Raw genomic sequence first — 20,912 nt, 5'->3', positions numbered from 1 at the left:
AAAGGAAGATGGTCATCATCTCAGTCCTGGGTCACCTCTGTGTGAGATCCTCAGGGTAGCTTCCCCTTCACAAACAGCTTCAGCTGCTTCATCAATGTCTCCCCGCCCCCACCCTCCTCACCATAAGATCAGAAGTCGGTATGGTCGCTAAAGATTCCACAATGTTCAGAACATTTTGTCCCCCATCAGCTCCTGAACTGGTCTTTGTCCGTGTGTAGCAGGATTCAGATTCCATTGAGAATTGTGCTGTTAAAGTGTCTGTAACATTCATGTAACAGCACTGGCGGGCACTGCACATTGCCACAGTAAAACAAGAGTTCATTCAACACCTCACGCTGGTTTCACAGGAATATGAGCAAGTCATTCAGCCCATTGACACTATTGGAGAAGAACAGGGAAACCCCATTCAGTACCTCCAGCCTATTACTCAGGAAGAGAAGAAGTCTAGTGTGATGGGCCACACCAGAGCCCCTCGAAAATATTTGAAGGCGGTAGCATAGATTCTAATGTTATTTTTACTTTAAAGGAAATGTAAAGTGTCTGTTCCAGATGCAATGTGACTGGTCAAACTACTCGGTGTGAAGAAAAAACACTATCTACTTAAACACGAAACGGAAAATGAAACCAAAGAAAGAGGAATTTAGAATAACGTAATTTTATTGGACAAGTTAACAGAATAATAGATCTAGGAACTATTACTGATGAACTGTTCCAATATACGAAACTCCCATAAACACAGCCCTTGGCAAAAAGAAATATTCAGACACAGATTGTCACAAATATTTCTCCAATCCAGAATTTAAAAACAGCATCAAGAGAAAATTCAGAGAGAGAAGCAACCAGGAAACATCCACTGAAGCTTCCAACTCTGTGGCGACCCCAATAGTTTCTGATGTTGAAAGAGAAACCAAAACCCAGAGATCCTAATCTGTGAAAGCTGGCCACACCCATTCAGGCTGCATTAAAATAAACACAAGGCCTCCCTAGCTGTTACTCAAGTGGTCTTAACTAACCAGCTTGGTAACGATCGTTGAATCTCTCTCATAAAAGAAGCCCGGACAAAATAACCTCTTAAAGCTGCAGCATTGTCATACTAGTCAGTACAATGAGCTGTCAAACAGGAAACAGGGGTAACCAGTCAGGCCCTTGGCCCTGTCCAATTGGACGAGGAAGAAGCCAGTCAGTCCCTTGAGTCACTTACACAGGAACATCAGGACGCCGTTCCCACCTCAATGCACTTACACGGGGACAGAATGAGGTAATTTTTGCTGATTCCTGATGAATGGCTTATGCCCGAAATGTCGATTCTCCTGGTCGTCGGATGCTGCCTGACCCGCTGTGCTTTTCCAGCAATTGATGCTCTACTCTGATCTCCAGTATCGGCAGTCTTAAGTGTCTCCTAAATGATGCTCTAACATGATGACCAAGTGGAGCAGGAGCTGCACAGACAGACTGCTCCACATTGTTCCTCCTGGCTCCGTTGCTTATGATACACACGTGGGACTTTAACGTGGTTTTCTAGTGGTGAGCAAGGAAGCCATATGTCTTGTGTGAAGTCTCAAGAAGGCACCTTCCATCTCTGAGAAGCCAGCCTGGTGTTCTCTATGTAGGGCGGAATTTGATGGGAATGGCTACCTGTACAGTACAGGTTTCACTCACCGACTGCACAATAACGTGGGGAGAGTTAATTTAGGCATATAAACTATTAGGTAAGCTACGTTAGACTGATGAATGGACTCTCTAAGTTCAAATAATGCTGATCGTGTTCATGTTGATCTTGTCTAGTACACGTCCTGTTCAGTGTAACCTGTGTGCCTTACTCTGTCCAAGTCTATTTCCACCCTATGATACTGTCTGGCCATGCTTACTATGATCTTACTCCACTGCTCATAAATAAAGTGTTTCCCTGTACTGAGGTACACGTGACAATAAATCAAAACAATCAATCCTGGGTAAAGTATGGAATTCCTCTCCCTGTCAATGTCTCTTTTGGAAATAAGTAATCGTTGCCACTCCTCGAGTTTCAGCGTCACCATTTCTTCGTCTCTCACAGCTCTACAGATAAAACACTCAGCTTATTCACTCTATCCCCATGTTACCATCAGCCGTGTCTGTGGTAAGGAGATCATTCCTTACAAAGGAGATCAAATCTGTAGAGAGTGCCCCAAATGCTCTCTCAGCAAGGTTCTACCACAGCAGGAAGATGGCTTTACTTATGTACTCGAATCATCTTTCAATGAAGCACATCATACCATTGACTGCACCAATTACTTACACAGGGTTTGGGTCGGAGCAGTCAGCATAGACTTGTGAGTGGGAGATCATGCGTCCCAGATTTCTTACAGTCCTTTGATGAAGTTACCAGGACGTTTGGTGACGTCAGAGTGATAGACGTAGTCTCTATGGATTTCAGTAAGGTCTTTGAGTAGGTTCCACACGGCAGGCTGCTCTGGAAGGTTCCATCACGTGGAATGCGGGGGGGGGAACTGGCCAATTGGATACACGGTTGGCTTGATGGTAGGAAGCAGAGGGTTGAGTGGAAGGATGTTTGTCAGACCGGAGGCTTGGTCCATTGCTGTCTGTTATCTATGATTTGGTTGAGAATGTACAAGGTATGATTAGTAAGTTTGCAGATAACACTAAAGTAATTGGGAGCATGATCAGTGAGGATGTTTATCAGAAATTACAGCAGGACCTTAATCAGGTCGAAAATGAGCCGAGAAATGACAAATGGAATTTAATATAAAAGCGTGAGGTCTTGCATTTTGGAAACTCAAATCAACGTAGGAGTTTCATGGTGAATGGGAGGGTCTTAAGGGATGCAGTGGGCAGAGGGACCTTGGTGTTCAGGTGCATGGTTCTCTAAGAGTGGAGTCACAGGTAGACAGGGCAGTGAAGAAGGCTTTTGGCACATTGGCCTTCATCAGGCAGGATATTGAGTATAGAAGTTGGGACCTTATGTTGCAGTTACACAGGACTTTGGTAAGGCTGCACTTGGAGTATTGTGTTCAGTTTTGTCAACTTCGTATGGGGAGGATGTTATTAAATTAGAAAGAGTGCAGAAGGCATTTACAAAGACGTTGCCAGGACCCAATGGTTTGCATTATAGGAAGTGGTTGGACAAGCTAGGACCTTTTCTTTAGTGTGGAAGAGACTGAGGGAGTCCTTTTTGAACTATATAAAATCACCAGGGGTACGGATAGGGTTAATGCTCTCTGTCTTTTTCCAAGGTGTAGAGATTCGAGGATTAGAGGGGATCATTTTAAGGTTAAAGGGGAAGGAATGAAAGGGAACCTGAGGGGCCACTCCTTTACACAAAGGGCTGATACATGGATGAGCTGCCAGCAGATGTGGTTGAGGGGGGTACATTAACAAAATTTCAAAAGCATTTGGATAAATATGTGGATCGGAAAGGACTGGAAGGATATGACCCAACTGCAGGGAAATGGGGGGAACGTGGATGGACATTTACAAGGTGGAGTTGAACCCTTCTGTTAATTCAACCCAAACACCCAGAAAAGCTCGCCTCACCTTGTAATCTGTTAAAATATGAGTGACACAGATCTCCTACATTCCACTATTTAAACAAAAATTATCAAGTTAGTTTCTTAACTTTAATAGTGAACACTAAACAAAAACTATTCACAAATACAAGCCCCTCTTTTCTTACCTACTTACTATCTGACTCCAACTCTGTAAAAATATGTTGTTCCAACTACCCACATATGAAACATGACAATCTCAAGACCACACAGTCTCTATCTTCCCCGCTGTGTTCACTCTTTCAGCTGCTGATCTCCCTGGGTCATTTTTTTAACTGCAGGTAGGTTTACATGAACATGTGTCTTTGATAGAGAGTGTTTGAGATGGTCAGTTAGCACTCCTGCTCTACAGCAGTTACTCTGCTGTTGGATGGCAGTGACTCTCCCTCTATTTTCAAAATGCTGGGTTTATATACTCCCCATGATATAATAATTCTCATAATTTGATTGCTGTCCAGGTGTCCAAACAATAATATTCAAATTCTGTTGGTTTTGGTATCCTGAGCATTATTTAAACTCTTTGGTTGCATTTGAATGGCTGTCAAATAGCAACCAAAATTCAGGTATCATTTTCTCAGCTAATGGTGACATGTGGAACAGTGTGACCTTTAGCTGACATCAGTGGCTTTAATTTCTATTCAACAAAACCCATTCTGTCTTAAAATGTCCATACATGTTTTTGGCTTCATAACATCTCCCCGCTTCAGAAAATAAAATGAACCAGCAGAATGAAAAGATGGCTACATTTCTTTTCCTCTAATTCTTAATCCCAATTATATGAAATACAAAAGTATTAATCTCAGTTATATCATTCATATTAATTCTGCACACCAATACAACACTGGAATAAGTCAAATCTTATCTACACTGTTTTCCGTTAAATCCGCGAAAACACATCTGCTATCACATTGTAGGAGCCACAGCATGTACATTTTGTGAGTTTAAAGTCGGGAAGGGAAGACTCCAATTAAATAGTCTCATATTGTGGTGTTTAAATATTCGAAAAAATGCGAGAGATTTGTCGTTGTCCACAGTCATCTCCGACAATTTGTTTGTCACATAAAAATTAAAATATTGTCAGGCCAGTGTGAAACTTAATCATTCTTGTTCAATAATGGAGATTTTGTATTTTTTTTCTGGTGGATATTGAGTTTTTTCGACAAGTAGCCAATTAGCCATTCAATTCCATCATCCTCTTTCTGTATCAATACATCTCTGACCACTATATCCCGAGCATCAAACACAATTTTCAAAGGGTTTCAAAATATTTGGTGTAGCTAAAGCTCGTGCGGTGATTAATCCTGCTTTAAAATTCTCAAATGCCTCCTGGCATTGTTCTGTCCACCACAATTCTGTGTTCTTCTTTAGTAAATCTATCAGTGGTGCCAATACGCTGCTGAAGTTTGGAACAAACTTCCAATAGAATCCACTCAGTTCCAAAAATCGAAACACCTTTTTCTTCGAGGATTGTCGTGGAAATTCCTCAAATCCCTTCGTCTTTGTGTTCCATGGGGTCAACCTTCCATGTCCAATGTAATGTGCCAAGAACGTCACCTCTGCCTTCGCGAATTCTGTTTGCTTTAAGTTTATTACTAAGTTTGAATCTTGTAAATGTTCAGCATGCTCTGCCAGCTGTAACATGTGAGCTTTCAATCAGTTGCTAAAGATCACTATATCATACAGATAAGCTGCACAATTTGTTCATATGGCCACAACTCTGTTTCTGAGTCTTAAATGTGGCTGGTGCATTATTCATCCATATGAAATACTTGATGAAGTTTTTTGTCATCTCTGGTATCTTTACTAGATAGTTTAACTGACTCCACATTTTTAAAAATTTGAATGGGGCCACTAAACCTGGCTTTGAAGGGATTTCCTACCACTGGTGGCAATACTAATACGTCATCCCACGGGAAATCTTCAAAGTTTCAAAGTTTTCATCTGCCACCTGCTTCACTCTATGCTATGCTCTTCAGATACTGTTTAGCAAACTCACCTCCTCCATCTACTCTCTCCTTCACCTCACACACAGAATCCAGGTGTGAGATTTCCAACTTCGGACCTGTCAATTTATGTTTAATTAATTTCAAAGGACCTCTCACTTCATGTACGAATATTAACTCAATGGAAGTAAAGTGAGTAGATTTATTTGGGACATCTCTAATGGCAAATAATTTAATGGGGCACCTTTATCCCAATCATTTGGCCAATCCTGACAGTACGCTGTTAACATAGTCTTCAGCGTCTGATGCTAACTTTCCAAGGTTCCCTGGGATTCAGGTTGGGACGCACTTGATTTGAAGTGCTGTATGCCTAAGCCATCCATGACTTCCTTAAACAGCTGAGTGGTAAAATGAGACCCTTGGTCTGACTGAATCTCTCTGGGCAGCCCACAATGAGTAAAGAAAGCTACCAACTCCTCCACCTACCTTTTTGCCTTGACACTCCAATAATGGAATTGCCTCTGGAAATCTGGTGGACACATCCAATATAGTCAGCAAATATTGGTTTCCACTTTTACTTTAGAAAGGGGAGCGACACAATTAATCATAACCCACGTGCAAGGTTCTTCGAATGCAGGAATTGGTAAGAAAGTTGCTGGTTTTATTACTGCCTGTTACTTACCTACCATTTGGGATGTATATCACGTACAACAAAAATTAACAGCGTCCTTGTGCATTCCAGGCCAGTGGAAATGCTTCTGTACCTTAGCCTGAGTCTTCTGTACACCTAGGTGACCGCCTGCAGTGAGTTTTATGACCTACCCGTAAAACTGTACGTTACTACTAAAACAATCTGGTGCACTTCGGCCCATTTCCCGTCTGCAGTAACCCATCGGGGTCTCCATTTTAATTTTATGATTCTATCTTTAAGTTAATAACGTTCAACCATATATTCTGATTCCTTTTGTGTGTGTGTGCATGTGTATGTGTGTGTGAATGTGTGAGTATATATCTGTTGTAAGTCCATTAGCCTTTCTGGACTAAACCCCTCTGCCTGATCCTCTGCCTGTTCAGGTTTATCCTGCACCGTTACATCAAACAGGGGGTCAGTTCACTGAGCATCAACCCATTTGTCTTTTTCGTTCTTTTTTCCTTCCTGCTGTAACTTATGACAGTGGGATCTTGTTACTACACAGTCTGGAAAAAATCCTGGGTAATTTTCTTTTAACTCCCCAATTCCCTAGTCTTCCTTTGGCTTCTCCACCACAAGGGGTGCCTATCCCTCCTCACCTCCTGCGAAATCGTTCCCAAGAACAAACTGTATTCCTCGAACTGACACGCTGTTACTCACTGTCACTGTTACTTCCCTAATCTTGATTTGGCATTCCATTTTGATGTTACACAAGGGAATGCTTAATTTCTGTCCCCATTCCACAAATTAACACGCTCTTGATTAACATGCCAGAAAGATTGAAAAAAAAATCATCTCTTACTATTAGATGGTGAGAGAAAGTGAGGGCTGCAGATGCTGGAGATTAGAGTTGAAAAGTGTGGGGCTGGAAAAGCACAGCACGTTGGCAGCATCCGAGGGACAGGGGCGTTGAAGTTTCAGGCATATATCCTTCATCAGGAAAGTGGGACGAAAGAGAGGGGGAAGGAGGTTGAGAAATAAATGGGAGAGTGGGGGTGGAGCTGGGGTGGAAGGGAGCTTGGAAGGTGATAGGTAGATGCAAGGGGGGTGTGATGGTGGTAGGTCGGATAGGAGGGTGATAGGACTCCTATCGGTGGTATGATAGCTGGAACCCTCAAACTGTACAGCATCAACGTTAACTTCACCAAATTCCAAATCTCCCCTCCACCAACCTCTCCCAGATCCAACCGTACAACCTAGCACTGCCCTCTGGGACTGCCCTAACTCGACATCTTCCTCTCCACCTATCGACTCCACCCTACCCTCCGACATATCACTATTACTCCCACCCACATCATCTTATTGCCTTTCCAGTGACCCTTCCACCAGCTCAGCTACTACCCTCGTATTTATCTATCAGTCCCCTTGTCCCCCCACCCTTCCTGACGATGGGTTACTGCCTGATATTCGATTGTCCTGCTGTTTGGATGCTGCCTGATCTGTTGTGCTTTTCCGGAGCCTCACTTCTCAACTATTAGAGACTGAGCAGATCCCATATCTTACAAAATTATAAATTCTTGTCCTTCTCCCCCTGTTCTTTCTGAGTAAACTTTATCTACAGAGGTGAATTCTTTAGAGAGATCAGGCACTGCCTCCATACCCAGCCCTTGCCGAGGTTGTGCAATTTCCTGCAGCTCCTCGGCTCCACTTGGGCTTTCCTTTACCAGTTTCACTAATGCCACTGGGCTTAGCCTCTTCTCCCGCATCTTTCCCCAAAGTGTCTTCCTTTAACGCCCAGCACGGTGTGTCCCAGCTTACTGCAGTGAAAACAACTTTTTCCCTGTGCCCTTCTTAAACCACCAGCATTGTAATTTTATGTGTTCCACTTCCTTATAGTGAGAGCACCTGAGGCCTTTCACCACCTTTCAACCCCTTGGGCTTCTTTCTTCACCTGTGGTAAACTATTGTGAGCTACTGTTCGCTTTGTAATGTGTGATCGTCCCTTCTCCCAATTTCTATCCCTCACAGGATGAAATTCCTGCCAGAAGCTAAATTTCATCACATGCCCCAGTGCATATTTACCTGCCATTTCTGCCGCGCTTCTCACTTCTTGAACTTTCTATTCATTCGCATGAATTCTTTCTATCTCTGGAAGTGAGTCTTTTAACTTCTCCAGCAGATTAATCTCCATTCAAGCCTCACAGGTCTTATCCATTTTTAAGGTCAGCACACACCTGTCAAAATGACTGTGGTTAATTCTTTCAAACTCAATATAAGTCTGACCTGGTTCCGTCTCTACTTTTCTGAACTTCTGTCTGTATGCCTCTAGTACCAATTTATAACCAATCAAAATAACCAATTTAACATCTTGATAATCTCTTGATCCCTCATCTGACAGCGCTGCACATTCCTCACCAGCTGTGCCCACCAGCTTAATCTGAACTAGCATTACCCACAAGTTCACTGGACACGTCATCTGACTAGCCATTTTTTCAAATGAAATAAAAAAGGCTTTGACAATTTTCTCACCGAAATATGACAAGTTACTAACCTAGTTGTATACATCCCTACGTTCTCCGTTCATCTCCATCCTGTTAATTTAAATTTCTTGTCTAATTCCCAACTTCTGAATTTCAAATCCCCTGTCTCTTTCTTTTTCCTCTCTTTCTCTTTTGTCTCTCTCTGTTTCCATCCCTTTATGTATCTTCTATCTCCAGTTGCCACATTTGCAATTTTAGTTTTTATAATATTACTGCAGTTGCCTATTTCTCTGATACATCAAAGTGCTTAACCAACTCCATTACAATTTCAGCTTCTCTTTTCTCCCTGGTTAAACCCAATTCCAACTTATTTGCTAATTCTAAAAAAATGTCCTCCTTCTGTCTTTCTAAACTTCCTTGGAAAATTTGGGAACCTCTTTAGTAATGTTAAAAGCTATTTCCCTCACTTTTCATTTAACCATCCACAAGTAACAAAATTAAACGAATTTTCCCACTGGTTTTATTTGAAGATCAAAGTCACTAATTGCAATGAGTTGGAATTTGCTGGGACCTGTTGTATCTCAAATCTGTTCAAGTCGGTCCAAGTGCCATATGGCAAGGCCCCAAACTGCTATGACATCAATGTCGAACCCCTTTGTTAATTAAAACCACACACCTAGAAAATCTCACCTCACATCATAATCTGTCAAAACATGAGCGACAGAGAACTCCTAAATTCCACTAATAAACAAAAAATAACAATTTATTTGTGTGCAAGTTAGCTCACTGAGATTGAAGGTTTGTTTTCAGAAGTTTTATCACCAGGACTAGGTGACATCATCAGTGAGAGTATCTGCTGAAGCTCTGGCGGTATGTCCCGCCTCTCTATTTATAGGTCTGGGTTTCTTCAAGTGGGTGATGTCATTTCCGGTTTTTTAAACAAGAGAATGTAGACAGGATCTAAATTGATCCGTTTATTGATGGACTTCTGGTTATAATACCATTCCTTGAAGAAGGTCCTTGCGTGTCTTAGTATGTGTGTGTGCTTTGTCCCAGTCAAAGTGGTGCCCTTCTTTGTCTGTATGCATGGAACATAGTGATTGTGCGTCATGTTTTTTGGTGGCTAGTTGATGTTCATGTATCCTCATAACACGACAACAGGACAGTTTCAATGGTGGAAAAATGATTTTATATACACTGTTTAATCAATGTGTGTGTGCAGCTAAGTCGCATTTTTCATCTGTGCACAACACATTGTAAATGAACAACAGAGACACAGTTAACGAAAAATGATGCATATGATGTATAAAATTGATAAAACATTAAAACATGATTTGATCCTCTCAACGAACCCTCCTTTTCTGGGATTTCCAACTCTAATCTCTCATTCTTACCACGATGTGTGCTCCAAATTCTTGATTCTGATGTCCCAACTTATTTCAGTTAATCCCCTTTCTAACGGGACTTCAATATGTTGGCCTGGTGGGTTCTTTCCAAAGCTAGTGTCTGTCAAAATATTGGAGATAAATATTCTGGCATCAGACTCAGCATTTGAACATATTACTCTGTTGTACATGCACTGTACAAAGGACCACAGCACACAGCCATTGCCAAAACATTGGGGGATGTTCATCTACTTCTTTCGATAATGTAGCTTTCTCATTTTCCACATCTCCAGATCTCTATCCTCACTCTCGTTCTCCCTTTGTATCTCGTTAAGAAATCCACCAATTATTCTTCGTGTCCTGTCTCCCAAAACTCCTTCTTTCGGTTTGTATCTAACGCTCTCTTCAAGATCTAATGTGGTTATAATTAAGCAATGTAACTACCAAGACATGCGGGCGTAGCTGGCCAGAGTTAATTGGAAGGGGATCTGAGCAGGAAAGACCATGGAGAAGCAATGGGAGGAGGTTCTGGGGATAAATTCGGAAGATAATACCAGAAATGCAACCCCAAGAACTTGAAACATACTCAAGGGAGAACAAGGCAGCCATGAGTGATAAGGCATCAAACCAAAAGAGAAAATATACAATGTGGTGAAGATGATTGGGAATCCAGAGAATTCATTGGCTCTGAAACTACATAACGCTGGCATCACTGACACTACAGAGCTCTTAGTCATGGTCAGGTAAAGAAACAGAGGAAACACATTCACTTTAGAGACAGAAGATTGGTATTTCTCAACGAAAAAGATTTAGGTGAATTAAATATTTGAATTAAGATCAGTTAAATGCTTTTGCGGAATGTGTCAGATTGGAAGCAAGACCCGGGGAGAGAGACCCTCAGCAGAATGAGAGTATGAAAATGGAAGTATTGCCACATCAGAAACCAGGTTATGTCACTGAGTGCAGGGCTGATGGGTGAATGGGTCTTAGTGAGAATTGGGGAACAGACAGCAAAATTGCATTGCAGATATTGCAGCTCGAAACTGCGTATTCACGTAGTGCTTTAGACCACAGAAGCAGGAGAAGCAGATCTGCATTCAACCACAACCTGTAACTTTTTGCCAGGGTAACACCTCAGTCTGTCATTGGCATCAACACCATCTATGGCTCAGTGACGAGTGTGGGTGAAGATGTCAGGGTCAGAATCACGTGAACTTTACCTGATGCTAACTCATTATAGCTACCAGACTTGACCAACAGATCTGTTCGAAGCAAACTACTCCGAGGTCTGAAAGGATGAAACCGGACAGAACACCCGGCCTCAGCATCAGTGTCGGAAAAGGGAATGGGAACACAGTCCTGTCGACCCTGCAGAAACATCCTTCCTAACATCTGAGTGCTTGTGACAGCGTTTACAGAGCTTTCCCACATCGGGAATGGAAAACACAAATAGCCTCCTCATTCTAGTTCATGGAAAAATGCACTTCCCCCACATGATATACATATCCGTTAATGTGAGTAACCTTGGGAAGATATAAAATAGTCGGTGCAGTAGTACCTTTGGTCCATCGAGTTTGCTAAACAATTCAATATAATGATGGTTGGCCCTTCATTTCCATACCGTACTCCTGCTCTCCCACCATCCCTTTACTGTCTCTAAACCCTTATTTATAATCAGTGTCTAGGTTTCCAGGTGCGAGAGAATTCCCCAGGTTCCCGAGTCAGTGAGAGCAGATATTTATTATCATCTCAATGCAGAGTGACTGCCTGTACCTAATACTGTGGCCCCTTGTTTTACAAGTCCCAGCCAGAGGAATTATCATCCCTGCTTCCAATCTGTCTCACCCTGTCAGAGTTTTGTATATTTCACTGAGATCTCCACTCATTTTCCAAAACCCCATGGAATACTGACCCAGTCACCCCAAACTCTGCTCCCACAACAAGCCTGTCATCCCAGAGATCAGTCTGGTCATCCTTCACTGCTCTCCATCAATCTCAGGTTTGTCCTTTATTAGGTAAGGAGACCAAAACTGCACATAATACTGCACAATATTCAAGATGATATCTCTCCAAGGCCCTGTACAGCTGCAGTAAGACACCTTTTCTCCTGGACTCACATCCCCCTGAAATGAAGATCCACACACCATTTATCTTCCTCACTGCTTTCTGTTTCTGCAATATTACTTTCAGCGACTGGTGTTCAAGGAGATGCAGATCCTTTTCAGTGTTGCAGCTCCCCACTTCGTGGGTCTGTATACACTGGTCAGCGTGCCAATTCCATGCCCAGTATTGACTTCTGGTTGCAGAACTCACGGCGCTGCAGGGGCCTCAGAGGTTTATGCAGAAGGAAACAACAAACAGGAGCATACGTCCCTTTGTATATCAACATGTTTCAACCAATCCTTTCCAAATGGTAGGCTGCCAATTTATCGTTTCCACCAAAGGGCACACCGTCACCTCAATCCACATTGTTCTCCATCTGTTACGTATTTACCCATTCTCTCCACTTATCATCTCGGTGCTTTTTTTACATCCTCCTCACCCACTCAACAATCCCACATCCGTTAGTGCTGTTAGCAGGCTGGGATATATTGTATCTGATTCCAGCAACCAAATGTTTAAAGGGAATTATGAACAGTTGGGCCCCAAGCACTGATCCCTGCGACAACTCAGCAACCTTCCTCTGTTAATTTCTATTTATTTATTTCGTGAATCTTGGAGTCACTGGCTGGGCCAGCATTTATTGCTTGTCCCTAGTTGTCCTTGAGAAGGTGGTAGTGAGCTGCCTTGTCGAACGCTGCAGTCCACCTGCTGTGGTTGACCTCCAATGCCATTAGGGAGGGAATCCCAGGATTCTGACCCAGTGACTGTGAAGGAGCGGTGATAAATTTCCAAGTCAGGATGGTGACTGGCTTGGAGGGAACCTGAAGATGATGGTATTCCCATACATCTGCAGCCCTTTTCCTTCTAGATAGACATGGGAGTTGTGAAGATGGTCTCTGAGGATCTTTGGTGGATCATTTTATTGCAGCATGTAGACAGTAAAACACTGCTGCTGCTGCTGAGCGTTGATGGTGGAGCATTGTGGATGAAGGGACAGTCAAACTGGCTGCTTTGTCCTGGATGGTATAAAGCTTCTTGAGTGTTATTGGGGCTGCACTCATCAAGACAAATTGGGAGTCTTCTATTACACCTCTGGCCTATGCACTGTAGATGATGGACAGACGTTTGGAAGTCAGGATGTGAGTTACTCGCCGCAGTATTCCTAGCTTCTGACCTGCTCTTATAGTTACTGTGTTCATGTGGCGAGACCAGTGAGTGTGTGAGCAATGATTACCCACCAGGAATTTGACACTGGGGGATTCAGTGATAGTAAAACCATTGAATGCCAAGGGGCAGGTTAGATTATATTTTATTGGTGATGGTCATGGTCTGGCATTCGTGTGGCCTGAATATTACTTGCCACTTGTCAGCCTGGATACTGTCCAGATCTTGTCGCATTTGGACATAGACTGCTTCAGTATCTGAGGAGCCACAAATGTTGCAGAACATTTTACAATCATTGGCGAACATCCCCACTGCTGACCTTAAAATGGTGGGAATGTCATTGATGAAGTAGACCTGAAGATGTTTTCGGTCACTGCCCGAGGGACTCCTACAGACTTGGAGCTGACTTGACTTACCTTCATCAACCATGACCATCTTCCTACGTGTCAGGCATGATTCTAACCAGCAGGGACTTTGCCCCTGATTCCCATTGATTTCAGTGTTGCTAAGGCCCCTTGATACCACACATAGTCGAATGCAGCCTTGATTTAAAGGGCTATCGCTCTCACCCCACCTCTGGAATTCAGCTCTTTTGTCCATATTTGAACCACGGGAATGAGGTCATGAGCTGAGTGGCCCTGGAGGAGCCCAAACTGGGCGTTATTGACCAGGGTATTGCTGAGCAAGTGCTGCTTAAAATCACTGAGACCTTCCACCACTTTACTGATGATCGAGAGGAGACTGATGGGGTGGCAATTGGCCGGATTGGATTTGTTCTGCTTTTTACATACAGGAGCAATGATTACTTGGGGTAATTTTCCACGTAATCAGGAAAAGCCATTGTTGTAACTGTATTGAAATAGTTTGGCTCGGGGAGTGGCAAGTTATGGAGCACAGGTTGTCAGTACTATTGACATAATGGTGTCAGATTATGCACCTTTTGGAGTATCCAGTATCTGCAATCGTTTCTGGATATCGAGTGGACTGAATCGAATTGGCTGATGACTGGTAACTGAATTGCTGAGGACCACTGGAGGGGGCAGAAATGGATCATCCACTCAGCACTTCTGACTGAAGATTGTTGCAAATGCATCAGCCTTATCTTATACACTGAAGTGCTGGGCTTTACCATCATGCAGGAAGGGGTTATTTGTGGAAACTCTTCCTCCAGTGAATTGCTTAATTGTCCCCAACGTTTCTCGGCTAGATGTGGAACAACTGCAGAGCTTAGATCTGTTACTTTGCTTGTGGGATCACTTAGCTGTGTCTATCACTTACTGCTTATGCTGTTTGGCGCACAAGTAGTCCTGATTGGTGGCTTCACGAGGCTGACACCCCATTATCAGGTATGCCTGGGGCTGCACCTGCCATCCTGCACACTCCACTGAACCAATGTTGATCCTCTAGATTGATGGCATTTTTTGCGAGGGGGATATGCGGGAGGCCATGAGGTTATGCGGGAGTACAACTTGGCTGCTATTGATGACTCACGACACCTTATGGACATCCAGATTTGAGCTGCTGGATCTGTTCGAAGTCTGCCCTGTTTAGCAACGTGATAGTACCACCCAAAATGATGGAGGTTATTCTCAATGTGCAAGTGTGATTTTGTCTCCACAATGACTATGCGGTGGTCTCTCTTACCGATAATGTCAGGGACAGATACTTCTGTAACTGGCAGATTAGTAAGGCTGTGTTCAAGTATGTATTTTCCTCTTGTTGGTTCTTTTCCCACCTGCTGCAGAACCAGTCGAGCAGTTATATCCTTTGTGGCCTGGCCAGCTCGATCAGTAATGCTGCCGCTGAGATACTCTTGGTGGTGAACATTGGAATCCCCCACCCAGAGTAGATCTTGCGTCCGTGCTACCCTCAGTGCTTCCTCCAAGTGTTGGTCTGCATGGAGGAGTAATGATTCATCAGTTCAGAGAGGCTGGTACATGGTAATCAGCAGGAGGTTTCCTTTCCCATGTGCAAAGTAATGCCATGAGACTTCTTGGGATACGGAGTCACTGTTGAGGACTCCAAGAGAGATTCCCTTCCAACTGTATCCCACTGTGCCGCTACTTCTGCTGTGTCCGTCCTGCTGATGAGACAGGAGATATCCGGGGAAGGTAATGGGGTGTCTGCGATATAGTTATACTCAGAATCATACCTTACAGACAATGTCAGGCTGTTGCTTGACGAGTCTGTTTATTTCTATTCACCGTTTCCTGCCAGCTGTCCCATTCTGGAAACATAGCCATATATTAGCCCCAAATCCACTCAGATTTGATTTTGCAAATTGGGCTTGGAGCTTTACCAAAATCTTTCTAAAAGTCCACATGTTTTACATCCATTGCTTCTCTTTCATTTGTCTCCCATTCTGTTTCTCAAACATAATTCCCATTTCATAAATCTACGTCAGTGTTGCCTATGACCAACACTTTCAGCCACAATAATTTCTCCTAAACCATTTACTTACTATGTTCTATGTTCAATGTACTCTATCATTTTCCTACACCAGACCTGGTTTTCCTTGTATTGTTTGAAAGTTCTGTGAAGACAGAACTGAAGTAGTGGCTTCATAGTTCTGTCATTTCCCTGTTTCCCATTCTCTACTCTCTGGTTTCAAACTGTAGGGAAACTGCACTTGTTTTCTCATATTTCTCACATTGACATAATTTAACAAGCTATTACAGTTCACTCTTTTAACCCTTGTGAATATACTCTTCAGAAAGCTATCAATTCCTGCCTTAGACTGCTCAATAATTGACCTTCCACACCATACACTCACAGGAGCATAGACTCTGTGCCAACAGAAATACAGCACAATCTATATTAGTCCCACTTTCCGACACCAGGCCCATAGCCTGGAATGTTATGACACCTCCACGTGCTCGTCCAAGTACTTTTTAATGATTGTGAGGTTACCCGTGATAATCCCCCTTCTCAGGAAGTAATCCCAGAACCCCACATCCTCGAGGTGAAAAAATATTTAAATCCTCTCTGAACCTCAAACTTTTCACTTTAAAAGTGTGCTCATTTGTTCTTGACCCTCTGACTAAAAGGAACAGCTGCTGTCTATCCACCCTGTCCATGTCCCTCATAATCTTATCCACCTAAATCACATCCCCCTCAGCCTTCTCTGCTCCAAAATAAACAACCTGAGCTTATCCAGCCTCTCTCCATAGCTGACATGCTCCATCCCAGGGAACATCCTGGTGAATCTCCTATGCAACCCCCTCCAGTACAATCACATCCTTCCTAGAATGTGGCTCCCAGAGCTACATACAGTACTCCATTTTGGCCGAACCAAAGCCCTGTATTGCTCTTATAATCTACTCCTGATTAGGAAATGCTACACCCAAGGTCCAATTTTTAACTAGTCCATTAACCTGTCCAGTCACATTCAGGGATGTGTGGAGAAGCACCCTCTGACCTTCCCAGTGTGCTGCCATTCATTGAGTCCTCCCCTGCCTGGTTCCTTCTCGCAAAGTGCATCACCTCATATTTATCAGGGTTACATTCCATCTGCCAATGATCTGCCCATCTGACCAATCATCTGCATCTTCCTGTAACTTAAGGCCTTCCTCCACACTGCGAACCATCCGGTCAATCTTTAAGTCAAACATACAGTTACTTATCACACCTCCCCCACTCTCCACCTAGCCCCCTCCAAATTCACATCTTTTTTTATGAATAACACAAACAATAAGGGACACAGCACTGATCCCTGTGGTACACCAGGGGACATTGGTCTCCAGTCACACAAACAGCCTTCTCCCACCACCCTCTGCCTGCTGCCATTAAGACAATTCTCCTTGTAACCTGTCAAGGTATCCTTCATATTGTGAGATTTTACATTATTTCTCAGTATCCCAGCTGGAAATTTGTCAAAGGCCTTCCTACAAAACTAAACAATCGACCTCCTCAAACTAATTCAATCAAATCCATTAGATGCGACTCCCTTCTAATAAAGTCATGATAATTATCCCTGATCAAACCTTGTGACTCTGATTGGAGTTCGATTTTCTCCTTCCCTATTTTATACAGTAGTTTCCTTAACAGTGATATAATACTCACTCGTCTATAGTCACCTAGACTATTTCTCCCACTCTTACTGTGAAGTGTAATCGTATTAGCACTCCTCCAGTTCTCTGGCACCTCCCTATGGTCAGATTCTAATTAAAATATTCAATCAGGGTCATTCCTCCCTTTGCCCCAACAGCCGCCTGTGATACAAGCCTTTCAGACATGGAGATTGGTCCAAATTTGTACAGAACAAAGCCTCAAATCCCTGCTCGTATTTTACATCAATCTGTTCAAGAGTTGTCCAGTCCATCTTCTTGAATTCTGTACCTGCATCCTCCTTCTCCCAAGTAAAATAGATGTGAAGGTCTCATGTTACAATCCATCAATGTTCTCCCGCTTGACACACAGATTGCCCCTTTGGTTTCTAATGGGCACTAACTGTTTGCTGATTATTCTGTTCGACTTGTCTGTGTAGAATATCGTGGGATTCTCCCAGATCTCGTCTACTTGTACTTCCTGATGTCCCTCTGTTATTCAGTCCTTTCGATGTTTCTAAGATTCACCACAATCACCTCTCATGTTTCGAAACTCGAGATTACAGGCTGAGTTACCCCGTCAGACATCCTTGCCACCTTAGGGGTTAATTTGGAGAATACCTTTTGAAGTTCGTCTGTAGTCAGTATATTCTTTCTTAGATTGGGACTCCGAGCGATACACAATAGTCTAAGTTTAGTCTCACCAACGCTCGATGCAACTGGTGCACGACATCCTCTATCTTCCAATTACATTCACATGAATGTAAACCTAATTTTTACTTTCCCATTTGCATATGTTCTTCCTAATACCTCTCGGTTTAACTTTTCTTATGAGCTCAGTGTGTGAGTTCTTTAAAAAAGCTCATGAATATCCAACTGTACATTATCCATTGGTTCTTCATTGCCTATGTCCACAAGAAGCATCTTCAAACCATTCCAAAAAAAATTGTTTGCCACTTCTGGTTTTCCGTTCATAAATGCATTCTCACACTCCCCAGTTATGTTTTTACCTTCTAAATATCTAGTAGCATGTTCTTTGTAATCGAGTCCAAGAGATACCTGACTGCGGATGACAGGTTATCTGGTCTGTAGTTTACCATTCTCCAAATTCATCCTTTCTTAAACTGTTGGATAATATTTAGAACCTTTGCCTTATCCAGATTGGCTAAATGCCTTTCGGGAATGTGTCGGAAAATAAAGTGAAAATCCGCGATGCAATCAACATGTCTATTGCTGCTTCCTCTGAAATTCTTGTATTAAGTACATCTAGTCTGTCAGATTTATAAATACTCAATCCAGCTTTCTTTTCAAAGATGACCTCATCACTGATAAGAATGATCTTAGACGTTACTTACACAAGTCCCATGGTCACTTGGTATTTCTGGGAGAATTTCTGGACATTCTTCCATGGAGATAGACACAAAGACACTGTTTCTTTTCCCTGCGATCTCTCTGTAATCTGCAATAAATTATCCTGAACGCAAACCAACTGTTCCACATTTGACCTTGTTTTTATTTTTTTCATACATTGATAGACGCTTTTTAGCTGTCTTCATATTTTTCTTCCGTTTGCATCCTTTTTCTCTTTCTGATTTTGGTCATTCTTTGCTGGGTCCTACATTTCTCTGAATCCACTGGCTCACTGCAACACTTGGCATTTTTCTAAGCTGCCTCCTTTCATCTAATAGGTAGATGAAGGTGGGGTTGAAAGTGATAGTCGGAGAGAAGGGTGGACCAGATTGTTAGAAAGGAAGGTGGACACATAGGAACATTCAAAAGGGCAGTGCTGACTTGGAAGGTTGGAGTAGGATAAGGTGGGATTAGGGGAAATGGGGAAATGGGGAAATCAACTATGAGCCCCTGTGGTTTGAGGGCCCCAAGGCAGAAGAGGAGGCTTTCTTACTCCAGGCTTCTGGTGGCTCGGGTTTGGCGATGGAGCAGGCCCAGGACTCTCATGTCCTTGGCAGAGTGGGAAGGGGAGTTAAAGTGCTCAGCCAGTAGGCGATAATGTCGTTCAATGTGGTTGTCTCAGAGATGTTCCCTGAAATGATCTACAAGTTGACCTCCAAGCCTCGCCAATGAAGGGAAGACCACATTGTCTTTAATGGATGCAGTAGATGAGGCGTTCTGTCTCCCTTCATCACCTATCACTTTCAACCGTACCTTCATCTACCTATCATAATCCCAGCTACCTCTCCCCTGCCGCACCCTCTTCTCATTTATCTCTCAGCTCCCTGGGCCCATAAGCTTCATTCCTGATGAATGGCTTATGCCCGAAACATCGATTTATCTGCTCTTAGTATGCTGCCTGACTGTGCTTTTCCAGCACCACACTCTTCGACTCTGATCTTCAGAATCTGTAGTCCCCACTTTCTCCTCACACCTTCATGGTCTGTACGACTCAGATTTCAAATGGTTACTTCAAATACAACAAAAACTATCGTGTACTCAAACAGCATAAAAGAAAACCAATACATTGTGGTCACTGTTCCCAAAATGTCATTTCCAGCAAAATTTTCAATTAGCTCTTCTGATCACTCAACACCAATTCCTAAATAACCTGATCTCGAGCTCAGTGCTCAACATAATGTTCATGTAAACCATCTCACACGCGGTCATGAAATCCATTTTCCCAGCATTAGCATTCAATTGGGTTAACACAGTTTAGATATAATGTAAGCAGTATATTATTACTGCAGTACCCACAAATGTGTATATCTCATTTCCTGTTTTATAACATGTCCAGCATTTGTATTGCAGCTTTCACTTTGAGATATAACTCCCATCAATGTTTGTTCCATCTTACTAGATTCTGTGGAATCTGAGCGATGTGGGCTCTGGAGAGATTAATGGTAGAGATCATTTCGCCACATCATTTATGAACTTCTGAAACTTTAATTTCTCCAGATCTCCCGTTATGCTGATGGAGTAGAGAAGGACAATGATTTTCCAACAATGCTCTATATTCCCCCAGAGAGCTGAGACAGCTCTAACCTGGGTGGGAATCTTACAACAGGCTGGCAAAAAGTTTCTGCTGCTGTACAGGGTCTTAGTGAGATCACATCTGGAGTAGTGTGTACAGATTTAATCTCTTCAGTGAAGAAATGATGTTGTTATATTGGAAGCAGCTCAGAGATGGTTCCCTCAACTGAATCCTGCAATGAAGATGCTAGCTTGTAACGAAAGGATGATCAGGTTGACCCAGTAGCCATTGGAGTTTACAAAAAATAAGGATGACCTTATTTCAACATAGATGACAGATGTAGTCAACGAGTGAAGCGAATTACACAGATAGTGGAGGAACCATTCCGTTCTCCAGTGTGTTACACAGAAAAACAGGAGGATATTCAAACTTTCGACCCTGTTACACCAAAACAGGATGAGGCTATTCAGCCCCTGGAGCCTGATATACGTTTACAGAAGGAGGCCAATCAGCCATTCAACTCTGTAACAGTAGGCCATGCTGCACCAGTATCCTGTTAAACAGCAACAGGATCAGTCCATTCAGCCTCCTCAAGTCTGTAACATAGGAACTGGAAGAGGTCACACAATGATTGGAGATTGTTACACTGGGATGACAGGAGGCCATTCAGACCCACCGAGCCTATTGCAAGGGAA

This window comes from Chiloscyllium punctatum, chromosome 17, assembly GCF_047496795.1.
Source record: "Chiloscyllium punctatum isolate Juve2018m chromosome 17, sChiPun1.3, whole genome shotgun sequence".
Taxonomy (NCBI): domain Eukaryota; kingdom Metazoa; phylum Chordata; class Chondrichthyes; order Orectolobiformes; family Hemiscylliidae; genus Chiloscyllium; species Chiloscyllium punctatum.
This window is presented reverse-complemented; position numbering follows the sequence as displayed.